Source organism: Acomys minous, assembly GCF_964271855.1.
Source record: "Acomys minous genome assembly, chromosome: 2".
Classification (NCBI taxonomy): Eukaryota; Metazoa; Chordata; class Mammalia; order Rodentia; family Muridae; genus Acomys; species Acomys minous.
The window spans coordinates 98387477-98400651 of NC_140484.1; the positions used below are offsets into that span (position 1 = coordinate 98387477).

At 37.3% G+C, this 13175-nt stretch overlaps 1 protein-coding gene across 1 annotated transcript in view; it reads right to left on the minus strand.

Moving 5' to 3' along the window:
• LOC311592786 (uncharacterized protein) overlaps nucleotides 1-13175 on the minus strand; it is a 386211-nt gene that overhangs the window by 44954 nt on the left and 328082 nt on the right. The window contains exon 55 of the mRNA XM_084773587.1: nucleotides 11655-11700. The gene's annotated coding sequence lies outside the window, so the exon portion shown is untranslated. The remainder of the gene's footprint in view (nucleotides 1-11654; nucleotides 11701-13175) is intronic.

The following is a 13175-nucleotide window of genomic DNA, read 5'->3' on the forward strand; positions in this document are numbered from 1 at the left end:
GATTTTATATCTTATAATTATTTGTATTATATTATTTAAATACTAGCTTCTAAGGAGTGCAGACAGAGCAGAATTAATTAATAAAACATAAAAGTACTCTAGATACACTCTTCTGCATGGGATTATCTTAGGTCAATTCAAACAGAACACATACTCTCCAATTAATATTTACTCCTCATATAAATGAGGCAAGTGAAAGAAGATTGTTCAAACTACTTTCCGAGATTCCTAAACATGTATTTTAATGAAGAATCTAAAATTAAGAATAATCCTTCAAAATAAGGGGTTGTTTCAATTGAGAACAAATTTCTTCCCATAAATCGATAGTCCAGGGAAACGCACTGATATGTTTATTGTAAGTAAAGATCTTAGAGCAGTGGTTCTCAATCTGTGTGTAATGATCCATTTGGGGGTCACATATTTGCTATCCTGCATATCATATATTTATATCACAATTCATAACACCAGAAAAGTTAAAGTTACAGTTATGATGTTGTACCAAAATGTGAGGAACTACATTAAAGGGTCACAGCATTAGGAATGTTGGGAACCACGACCACAGACACTTAATAAGCACCCTTAAAGTTCATCTATTCGCTTATCACATGACATTATCTCATGCTGAGAATTAATTTGAGGGAGTGTTGAGAGCGTCTACTTCTTGGAGTAAAGTGAGCACTGCCGGAAACAACCATGTGTCATCCAGTCCACTAGTTCCAGGTGTCTACAAACTAAAACCAACAGTTTTCATAAATATACAGTATTTAACTCATTCATCTACTTCATCTTTAATAAAAATGAAAAAAATTTACAAAATATGATATAATAATCTGCAACACTTAAATTCTTGTCTAAGTTTTCACAGGTATTAGTATGAATAATAATGAAATAATGTAAATTGTTTAGAAATACAACAAAATGACCTTTTGTAAATTCATATCCAACTCTGTGAAATGATTTTGTATCTCCTTATCCAATACTATGATCTACACGAGTCTTATAATATGCTCATGCAGTATTTTTCTAGAAAGTCCATATGACTCTTACAGTAATTCTAAGGTATGCCTTAGAAAAGCTGCTGCAGGTTGATGGGGTCAAAGTAAGCAGCAAACAAATCCCCAGGACGGTCATATTAAGTCTGATTTCTGGCTAACACACCATCAGTGCTTACAAAGATGAGACATAAGTCCTCCAGACAGTATGTAATATATGCAATTGAAAATCGTTTTTGTGATTGCAAAGAGCAGCACAGACAAAGCAGTATGTCTTAAAAAAAATCACTACCATACCACACAGAAATGATTTGTAGAAACGTAATGCAAATGAGGAGTAGTGGGCAGCCAGTGGAGATTCATTGTCAAATAATGACAAGAGTATCTGGTGGGTAAGTTTTTTTCAGTGAGAGTAATAAACAGCAGGCTGATACCCCTGAGAGAAAATTTATTTCCTAATACCCTCCTGAATTGCTGGATATCATAGAATGAAACAGGCAGATGGAGTAAAATATAAGAGCTTTTATTTGCAAAAGCACAATGACAGTGCAAACCTTACTGTAGAACCTAGGTATTGTTGAAATTTTGTTATGCAAGGTTCACTTAATATCACTGGGAGGCCCACTCTTTTCTAAAGGGAAATGAAAATCAGTGGATCTAGTCGGGGGAGATGCTTGTGGGGGGGCACTTAGGCTATGGTTGGTATGGATTTTATGTGAGAAGAATAAATAAATAAAAGAAAAAAGTTGAGCTTCTGAGACCCAGAAAGGCAGCAGATTGATAACACAATTGCCAGTGTTATATTTCTTGTGCACAAAGAGCCTTTGGTGACACTTAAGATAGGGTCTGAGACTATTAAAGGTCAACGCTCTCATAGTATCAGGGGGTCTTGTGAACACTGTCATTCACAGTGTGTCTCCCAAGGGATTGTAAGGAACAGCATAACCCTGGTCTCTCAGAAACGGACTCAAAACTGTATTGTGCTCTTTGCAGATGATGCAAGGCTACAGGACTGCAACAGGGATGGCGGATATTAAAGCAAAGGCAGTGACTTCAGAAACAGAATCACATTTCCTACACAGGAAGCTGAAGCCTCTGACTCAGAGCAGGAGTGTGGGGAATCCCAGCAAATCACTGCCTACGCTGTTTAATTGGCTCTGTCTCCTGCAGGGTTCAGCAGCAGTCTTCCTTTTCTTCAGCAGCTTACAGTCAGGCTTTGGCTAGATCAGGGACCAGCTGGTACCTGGAATCTAGCCAGGAGCCTGACTGGTAAAAAGCCTGGCTGCAGAGATTTTTATTACCTTTGGTTGCCTCTGATTGGAGGAGTGTGTGAATTCAAAGAGAGACTGCATAGGAACCAATCAGGAGAGAGATCTCAAATCTAGGCATGAAACGCAAAAGCCTGCAGTAACCTTGGTGATCTGCATTGTAGCTGTGCTGATTCATTTATCTCTCCCTCCTCCCTGTGTGCTGCTGCAGAAGCAGGGAACGTGACAGCGGAAAGCAGGAAAAATTGGAATTTAACTCTGCTCTCTGGCTTCAGTTAACAATACACTGAAGCAGTCAGGGTGAGGGTGGGGTGGGGGTGGGGCATTAATCGTGTATCTGGATGTTTGTGAATGATTCCTGGCTATCTGCATGAGTGCCTCCATTTCTGTCCGCATCATTCTGATTGTGAGTCTGGGGTGTCCAGTGCAGCTCGCAGCTGCCTCTTTGTGATCTCCATGTTTCAGTTTCCCCAAGTGCTATGACTATATGCTTGAATTTTTAATCGTACATGATACATATATGTCTATTAGAGTGCCCTACAAAAAACTGCTTGGGTTGGAAAAAGAAACGTTGCTTTTTTAGCCCCGCTCAAAACCATATCCAATTAGAATATTTCACAAGCCCATAATGATAATGATAATTAAAAAGCTATTATTTAGCATAGAAAAGCTTAAAATATATACATATTCTCAAAAATTCTGTGTGAGTGTAGGATTTTTTTTTTTAATGTGTGGTTGCACATGTGTCTGCAGGAATCTGGCAACCGTTGTTATTTCTCGGGTACAATTGATATTCTTATATTTTGTTCTATGTTAATATTTGAAAAATGTATTTGTTAAAAATACTTCTTCGCTAGTCAATAACAATTGAATTCATTTAAGATACCAGTGCATGCATGGGTATGGGTTCATCTACTGCTGTCTGGTTAGCCTCTCAGGGTAAGCATCCCTGAGAAAATCAGACTGAATATCATGTAAGACTTGTGCCTACAATAACAAAGGACAGCAATTAATACATGCTACTATGCTTAAATATTAATCAAGTACTGCTTCAGTACAGATGTATATTACCACTTTCTGGTGGGAGATAGTGTTTCTTCAAAAAATGGGATTTGCAAAATAGTCTAGCCTAAATGGACAGACAGAACAAGTCAGAGACTTTTCCCCACCCTATTACCCTGTGGTTGCATTCTAATACCAGTATACTTAATTTTTAATATTTGTACTCAAGGGGAGAAAAAAACACATACTCCTATTTAGTCACACACATGTTTCTGACTGAGTCATTTACCTAGCTGTGAACAAATTGATGAATTTAACTCAAGAACCACAGTTATGCTCATCTTTGGGTAAATACATAGTATGCTTCTTACCCAGCTCTCATTCTGTCCTCTGTATTCCATTTCAACTTTTTTTTTCTGAATACCAGACTGAAACCTTAGGATATGGTTAAGTATATGTGTTGCTTCCTTGTGATTCCCTACACATAAAATGGAACAAGAGCATCACTCCAGTATTTTCTATCTCAGGCTTTAGTAAAAATCCTCACCTTTATTTGCAGCAGTGTACCGCAATGTTCATTTAAGAATCTATTACAATATTCTGTTCTTAGAGACAGTCTGTGTGTCACTCAGACTTTTATTTTTCTACACCTCACCACCATGCTACATTGATATAAGCACTGCAGCTGAGAGTACTACAAAATTTCAAAGTAAGCTGCATGGTTTTACCTCTTTTTCTAGTATTGTAATTTGACAAACATTACCAATAGAAAGCTATTAATATCTTGATGCTCAAAGCCAATTCTTGCTTTTAAAGTATGACTTTTTCATCTATGAGGAGAAAACTTATGTTCAGTACAGTAAACCAGGCTACTACATATGGCTGGTGTTATCAAGGATCCTTAACATGACTTTCAGATGCTAATTTTCCTGAAATAGTATAATTCCTCAATGTGTTTCAAACATCTCTCCTTATACTTATAAACACTTTAACCAGTCACCTTCAGAAAGACTTTTATTTTGCACCACAAAGAGACCATTACAGAATTTCACAGCTGCAAAACCTTCAAAGACAAACTGAAAATGCTGTCCCTGGTCCAAAAAATAGTTACAAAAATTCACAAATACTCCAAGATTGTGACAACATTGCATAAACGAGACAAACAGGTTATCCAGAGGAAAAGAATGTTTTCTATGTAGAATAAGGAAGCTATACCCATAAAATCTAACAAACGTGCACACATACAAATACAAGTAGAAAGACACTACAAGATGAAATTCCAACACTGAGGAGAAAGTCTCAAATCCCACATTAAGCTGAAAAAATCACAGGGAAATGATGGATGTTAAGAGACCAGGAATATTCTTCTCCATGAATAAGACCCCTTATTAGTTGTTCAGTAACAATTGGTCAGACCTAAAGAAACACACACACACACACACACACACACACACATCTACTAATTAGATTTATGACCTAAGCCATCAGAAAGAGAGAGAGAGAATTAAATCGACCCCATGTTCAGAGATGTATTGCTGCAATAACTACAAGTTTTACAAAATGAAATGAAGCACCCCTTTAATCCCAGCACTCAGGGGAAGAGGCAGGTGAATTGCTGTGAGTTCGAGGCCAGCCTTGCTTGCCAAGAGTCCAGGGCAGCCAAGGCTACACAGAGAAACTCTGTCTTGAAAAAACCAAACTAAAATAAAATAATAAAAAAATGAAATTTCTGTTGACAGTAATGATATTTTGAGTCTTGGTCATAGGGGCTCTATAGTTTCCTAGTCAAACATCAGGTACCATTTCCAAAACTATGATTAATTTCCACATCACAATTTTAAGATGATATTGCTGAAGATGTTACTAACTTATGTAATTTAAAAGATGAATTTCTCTGGTACATAATTAGAAGCTTCAAGGCTATTGCTTACATTTTGTAAGGCTGAAAGTGAATCTATAAGCAACTGGAAGAGAAAAAGAAATAACCAATATCACAGTCTACAAACTCTGCAATATACACTTGTAAGAAGTCTTCAAAATACACTGTTGCTATACTTAATGGAAGTAATCACCTATTTTACTTATATTTATGACCTAGTCCATGAGAGAGAAAATATACCACACATTGCTAATGTGGCCAGGAAACTGAGTCTAGATATGTCACAGACATATGAAAAAAAATAGCTAATTCTCCTATTCCACTAAAGGAACACAGAAATAAAATGAGTCCTAATAACATGTTGCTTTACACATAGATTTGTGTATCATTTGCTTCTTGCAGTAGATAGAAAATAGACTAGAGCTGCTGAGAGGGACATATTAAATAATGAAAGGCTTTGTAGTAATAGGTCCTAAATGGGATGTTTTCATCAAACTTCTCCCATCAACCTTTACAGATCTATGCTGAAAGGGATGAAGAAAGATTGTTAACATGCCCAGAGCTGGTAGAAGAGTTAAAGAAAACAATATTATCCAGAAACAACTTAATTGACAGATATAGGAAGTCACTGTGGCAGTGGAATCCCACAAAGGATCTGAAACGTTCAAATCAGACAAAACACCAGGACAGGAGAGGAAAATAGACAAAAAGCACCATCCTTACTTAAAGATAGTATTTAAAACTGATGTCTATGGTAAAGAAAGAGAAAACATCACCTTGCTTTTCAAAATGACATGTCACTGGTTATATAGTTATATCAACCACACTCCAGAGTAGCACCCATGTGCACAGACACAAAAATTTATCTATTTTCGGTTCACTTTTTTTGTGCTTTTTGCTTCTTTATTAATATTATTGCCTAAATTTTTGATATTTTGGTGGTTGGTTCTTTTGTTTTTCTTTCTTTCTTTCCTCCATTTTTATTACTTTTTTGGGTAGAGAGACAGACAGAGAGAGGGAGAAGGGGATTTTGTGTATGAGCAGAGATGCACAATGTTGTGTTGGTAAGGAGGTAGGGAAAAATCTGAGAGAAGTTAGATAATGAGAAAGAATATGATCAAACTATATTGTTTGGAAAATATATTAATACAACCCAAATATTTAATACATAGAAATATTCTTTCTAATGGAAAAGATTTAACGGTCATAAAACTAATCAAAGTAGTTGGCTACTCCCATAATATTTACACCAATATAGTAATAAAATATCTTAATGACTTGTCACTAGTGTATATTTCAGGGTTAGTAGCAGGAAATATTGCTGATTTATTTTATTCTACACTAGAATATAGCTTAACTTTAAATGTGATCAAAGTATAATGGACTAATATCCAAAATATATAAAGAATTCAGGAAATTAAACACTACCATACCAAACAATCCAATTAAAAATGGGATATAGAGCTAAATAGATAATTCTCAATAAAGGATCAACTAGTTGCCAAAAAGCACCAAAATAAATGCTCATCATCCTTACTTATCAGGGAAATGCAAATCAAAATGACGTTGAGACTCCATATTACACCTAATAGAATAATAAGATAAAAAATTCAAGTAAGAGCAGATGCTGGAAAGGATGTGGGAAAAAAGGAGCACTTCCCCATTGATGATGAAAGGGAAAACTTGTACAACCACTTGGAAATCAATCTGTCACTCTCTCATAAAATTGGGAACAGTGTTACCTCAAGACCCCCAGCTATACCATTCCTGAACATATACCTAAAAGATTCTACATCATACAATAAGGACATTTGCTCAACTATGTTTATAGCAGCTTTATTTATAATAGTCAGAATCTGGAAACAACCTAGATGTCTCTCAATGGAAGAATGGATAAAGAAACTGTAGTACATTTACACTATGTAATAGTACTCCACTATTAAAAACAAGGACATCTTGACATTTGAAGGCAAATGGATGGAACTAGAAAAGATCATACTGGGTGAGGTAACCCAGACCCAGAAAGACACACATGACATATACTCACTTATAAGTAGATATTGGCCCAACATAGATGTACTCTGGGAGACTCCACCCAGTGGGGGATAGGTACAGATGCTGAGACTCTGTGCTGGATTCCAAGTAGAGTGCTGATAGTGATATGAAAAAATGGGAGGATGGAAGGACCCTGATAGTTCAGGAACCCCACAAGGAAGCCATCAAGATCAGCAGACCTGGACCCATAGAATCTTGCACAAACTTTTGCACCAACCAAGGACAATGCATGCAGTAAACATAGACCTCCTATTTAGATATAGCTAATGGACAGTTCATTCTCCACAGTCTGTGGAAAGCCTATGACATGAACTCAGTTGCCCCAATTTGATTATTTCCTCTTGGTGAGGAGTTCCAGCCAGCACTCAGAAGAAGAGAAAGCAGGGTATCCAGTTGAGACCTGATAGTCTGTGGTCATATGGTGGGGGAAGAAGTCCATTTCTGTCAGAGGTCTAGAGGAGGGGAATAGGGTGCAAGAGGGCGGGAGAGTGTTAATGGGAAGACATAAGCAAGGGGATAATAATCAGGATGTAATCTGAATAATTTATAATAACTTGAATGATGCATAAAGAATTTATGTAAAAATACAGAAATTGAAGGAATAATGAAAACTATATGATCATCTTAAAATAAAAAATAATTTTTTGAGAATTCCTAGTCAAATTCATGATTTGAAGAAAAACAATCAAATATGAGTTACTAAAAATCCCATAAACTTAAGGAAAGATAACACTTTCCCAGGTCTTAAATGTCTCAGTATATCAGCACTTTTAGAAATATTAAAGGATTCAAATAGTTGCCACCTATTTTGGACATTGTCCTAGGAGATATCCTTAAATAATTCATTAGGGCAAGTAATTATTTGAAATTTTTGTTTTTTTAAATATCTTATGCTTAAGGCAAAGAAAAAATTTACAAGTTTTATAAAAGAAATTATTTTGTGCATAGAAAATATTAAGTACTAAAATTATGTTTAGACCAAAACACAATCTCAGCAAAGTTGGAGTTATTGAAAAATACACATTTTCTATTGAATTTTATAAACAAGCAATAAAAAGAAAAAAATGAAAGTTGGAAAGGAGGTATTTTATGACACCATCAGCTCTAAGTGTTGTGTTCTGCATATAAGCTGTGATCTCATAATGCTGAAAAGAAACATGATTTCAGTGATAAGTTTAAGATTACTGTGAGGAACACAGTAAGACATTATATAAAAAGCATATGACATACATCAAAGACCAATACTCGAGTAAATGTAACTTATGAATACTTTAATCTAAAAACAAAATTGTAATATGGAAGCACATATTACAGAATTAAACTAAACACTAACTGTTCATAAATGATGCAAGGAAAGCAAAGCAATTCACCGAAGAAGTTTCAAATATCTCTCTTGAAAGTATTTGTGAATGCTATCTATAATTGACATATACTAGATTATAAAATGTTCCTTTATAGCTGATGCAACACCATATCCAAGTCTCAAACTTGGAGCACAACAAGAACATTTGCTCAACTATATTCAGAGCAACCTTATTCATAATAGCCAGAATCTGGAAACAACATAGATGTCTCTCAATTGAAGAGTGGATAAAGAAACTGGTATATTTACACAATGAAATATTACTCAGCTATTTAAAAAAAAGGAATCATGAAATTTGCAGTCAAATTGATGGAACTAGAAATGATCGTCCTGAGTGAGACAACCCAGACCCAGAAAGACACACATGGTATATGCTCACTTTTAATTGGATATTAGCCCAACATGGATGTCCTCTAAGTGTCTTCACTCAGATGGGGATCAGGACAGATGCTAGAACTAACTATTGGGACTCCAGATGAGAGTGGTATGAAAGAATGGGGAGATAGAAAGATCCAGAGTGTCCAGGACCCCAACAAGTAGATAATCAAGACTGGCAGATCTGGACCCAGAGGGGCCTGCACAAACTGCTGTACAAACCAAGGACAACACAAACAGCAAACCTAGACCACCCTACTCGGATCTAGCCAATGGACAGTACATTCGCCATGATTGTGAGGAGAGTGAGGACTCTGACATGAACACTTTTGCCCCCTATTTGACCAATTCTCCTTGATGAGGACACTCAGGGGAATGGGAAACAGGCTAGCCAGATGAGACCTAATAGGCTGTGGTCATATGGTATGTAAGGAGGTGTCCTTCTGTCACACATCTAGGGAAGGGGAATAAAGTGAAGGAGGGAGGGAGTGGGGAATAGGAAGATACAAGTGAGGGGATAAAAATCAAGATTAATCTGAATAAATTATTTTTAATTGAGAATAGGCATTTATAATCATATCTTATCTATTAAAAACTTGCACGTTTGAAAATATTCTTAGTTGTTTTTTTTTTTTTTTTTTTTTTTAGAAATCACTGGTTTATGCTAAAAGTATAATTTTTCACATTTTTTCTGGTACAAGTTCTTTTTAGTAGAGTTATATTACCTTAGATGGAATGCAAGAATATAACATATTATTGCACTGATTCTTTTTAGATATTTATTATCTATGCAAACAAATGTTTTAGAGATTGCGAATCAGTTTAATTTTATGTGCTAAACTACTCTGGATAGTAGAGATTTTCTTGGAATTCTATACTGTGAAAACTAGCTTTTGGTTCTGACAGTAGAAGGATTGACTAACATTTTACACCAGCACTTTTAAAGCAGGTGGATTATTAGAAGTCAGGAACTTGGAATAAAGTTAGTAATTCCTTTTTATTGCTTTCAATATGAAATCCATTTATGTATAAGAAATTGTTAGCATAGTAAATCATACCCAATAATCTAAATAAATAAAAACAAATGCATTTTAAAAACTTTTTTTCTAGGCAGGATTTCTTTGTGTAGCCTTGGCTGTCTTGGACTAGCTTTGTAACCAGGCTTGTCTCAAACTCACAGCAATTAGTCTGCCCCTGCTTCCATAAGTGCTGGGATTACAGGCAATGCACCACCACACTCAGCTAATAAAACTATTAATAATACCTAAAAACATTTTAAGAGTTCGTATTTATTGAATAGAATCTTTATGATGTAAAGATTAGTTATAAGGACTATTCCCTTCAAAAGCCCCCCTATTTTGCTACGTTAAACTCATTAAAAATTCACAAGTGAAGGGGACAAGATGGTGGCACACAGTATGGACCATGTCTAGAAGGCTGAGTAGCAAAGGCTGCAAAATGGAATGAAGGGAACAAACCAGGTGTTCCAAGCTCTGCTCCTCCAACCACACACTTCTATCACCCTGTGTTCCACTGAATATGGGAGAGAGCATGGGCCACCTGGAGAACAGAGGGTCCACTGCAATGTCTGCAGCATTGGAGGCAGACTAGCAACAGCCAGGTGAACACTGTGGTACATATACATTATGGAATACTACTCAGCTATTAAAAAGAAGGAATTCCAGAAATTTGTGGACAAATGGATTGAACTAGAAATGATCATAATGAGTTAACCCGGAAGCAGAAAGACTCAAATAGTATATACTCACTTATATCTGCATACTAGCCCAAGGGGCATGTCCTATGAAAGACTTCACTTACCAGGAAACTGGGACAGAGGGGAGGACATCCTTTTGGGACTCTAGATGAGAGACGCATGGGAGAATAGCAAAGTAGAAGGATCCAGAGGGTCCTAGAAACCTACATGTAGAACATTATGATAGGCAGATTTGGGCCCAGGGGTCCTGCTCAAACTATGGCACCAGCCAAGGACAATACAGGCAGTTAACTTTAAACCCCTACCCAGATCTAGCCAAAGGACAGAACATTCTCCACAGTTGAGTGGAGAGTGGGGTATGACTTTCACACGAACTCTGGTGCCTCATATTTGACCATGTCCCCTGAAAGGGGAGACTTGGTGGCACTCAGAGGAAGGACAGCAGGTTACCAAGAAGAGACTTGATACCCTATGAGCATATACAGGGGGAGGAAATCCCCCTCAGTCACAGTCATGGGGGGGAATAAGGGGAAAGTGGGAGGGAGGGAAGAATGGGAGGATACAAGGGATGGGATAACCACTGAGATGTAACAAGAATAAATTAATAAAAAAATTTTAAAAACACAGTCTTGGGGATTTCTCAGACTAAACAAGTGGGGAGGATAAAAAGAAGCCCCCACACCCACACCCACACCCACTTCACCGTGGCTGACTTCCCCTGGGGTTGGGAAGCACAAGCTCCAAGCACACTGCACTCTTTTAAGTACTGCAGCAGGGTAGCCCTGCCCACCACACAAGAAAGGATCAGCACAATGGAAGCAACACGGTATTCTAGCATCCAAGCCACTGTTCTACTCTATGGATGACTCATCAGAGAACAAATAGGCAGAGGAACGTTACAAAATCATGGATCCTAGGTGGCAGAGTTCAGACAAATCTTGATCAAGGAAGACAGTGTCTGCTGATCCAGTATATGAAGCAGATGCCTTCCCAATGTACTCACCCCAGTGACTGACAGCTTAGAAATTCCAAGGCCTCTCAGCAGATGCCTAAAGGAAAAGGAAAGAAGACAAATAGCAAAAACCAGGGCATCATTGATCCACCAGAAAGCCCAGACATCAGCAGATACCCTAAGGAGCTGTAAGTCTCTAGTTGGGAGAGTTTATTACTGGAAGCATCCAAATGCGATATGGAAATAGGATCGATGCAAAAGCAAGAGGTTTGTTGTTCCGGTGTGACAGTGAACAGCAAATTTGTAGCGTTTTTATAGGTTTTTGACAAAGAAATGAGTTTTACAGTCTGTTATTGGTTGGCATTTGGGCAGAAAAGCTGCAAGCAGGGAGTTACAAGGCTTGGCGTTTCATGGTTGGGTAGTGGGTTGAGAAGCAAGTGGACCTATGGAAAAGATTGTTTGAGGCAGTCACAGGGGATGTTAGGAACTTTGGCCTGGCTTCTCTTAATTTGTTGTTGTTATGTTCTAGATAATTTGCTGGTCATCTTGACTAGGAGAGAGTAGGTTTTGAAATTTTTGAAGCAAGCTGGCTGTGTTGTTAGTCTAAACAGTGTATTTCTTTAACTCTTGTGGCACTCTGCCCTGACAGCTGGCTAGGGTCAGTTATCAGTTGTGGCTCCTCTCAGAATTGTTTTACTATCAGAGAAGGGAAGTGTTAAAGTAGTGTGTAGCAGTGGAGATTTACAGACTTTGGCATTAATGGGGGTCCTTAAGGGAGGACTGTGTAGGCCGGCTTTTACTTTTCCCCAGACTTTGGCCTTAATGGGGGCCTTTAAGGAGGAGAAGCTGGTTCCTTCAGAGCTGAATCTCAGGAAAATGATCTTAAAACTATGCATATGCAGTACAAATATAGAGGTAACAATAATAAATGAAAACAAAGACATGAATCTGCAGATGAAGAGTGCTGCACTACAGAGATTTCCCTCCAAGATTATCTAAACCTATCTCTTTGTTCATCTGCATAAAATAAACTGCATCGCTGTAAAATAAATAAATTGATATTCCAGGTGTAAGCAGATCCTATTCAATCCCAACTTTTAAGTGCATGTCTCTATGTGTCTGTCCATACCTCACTTATTTGCTTCACTAGTGACTCAGTACCTGTATCCCTGAATAGCACTGTAAAAAAGCACTCACACAATGGATATGATCCTGTACTCCAACAGGTATTATGATCCACAAGTACAAAGAACATTGTTATTGGAATAATCTGTGAAGGGCTGTAGGGAAAGCCAGTGCATAGGCAATGTCATCCTGAATAGCCACTTCAGAGAAACCATATAATAAAAAATACTCACCACCAATATCTTCTCAACGCTTTTCATGGTTTACTTTACTTCACTCTTTTTATCCCTGCCAAGGACTATAAACACCAAAAAATGCTACACCAAAAATAATAACCAGCAGAAAATCACAAAAGGACAGGAAGAATATCATGATCAAAGGAAATATGCAGAAAAAACTAATCAACCAATGGAGTTACATACATACTTGCAGTAACATATGTAATGA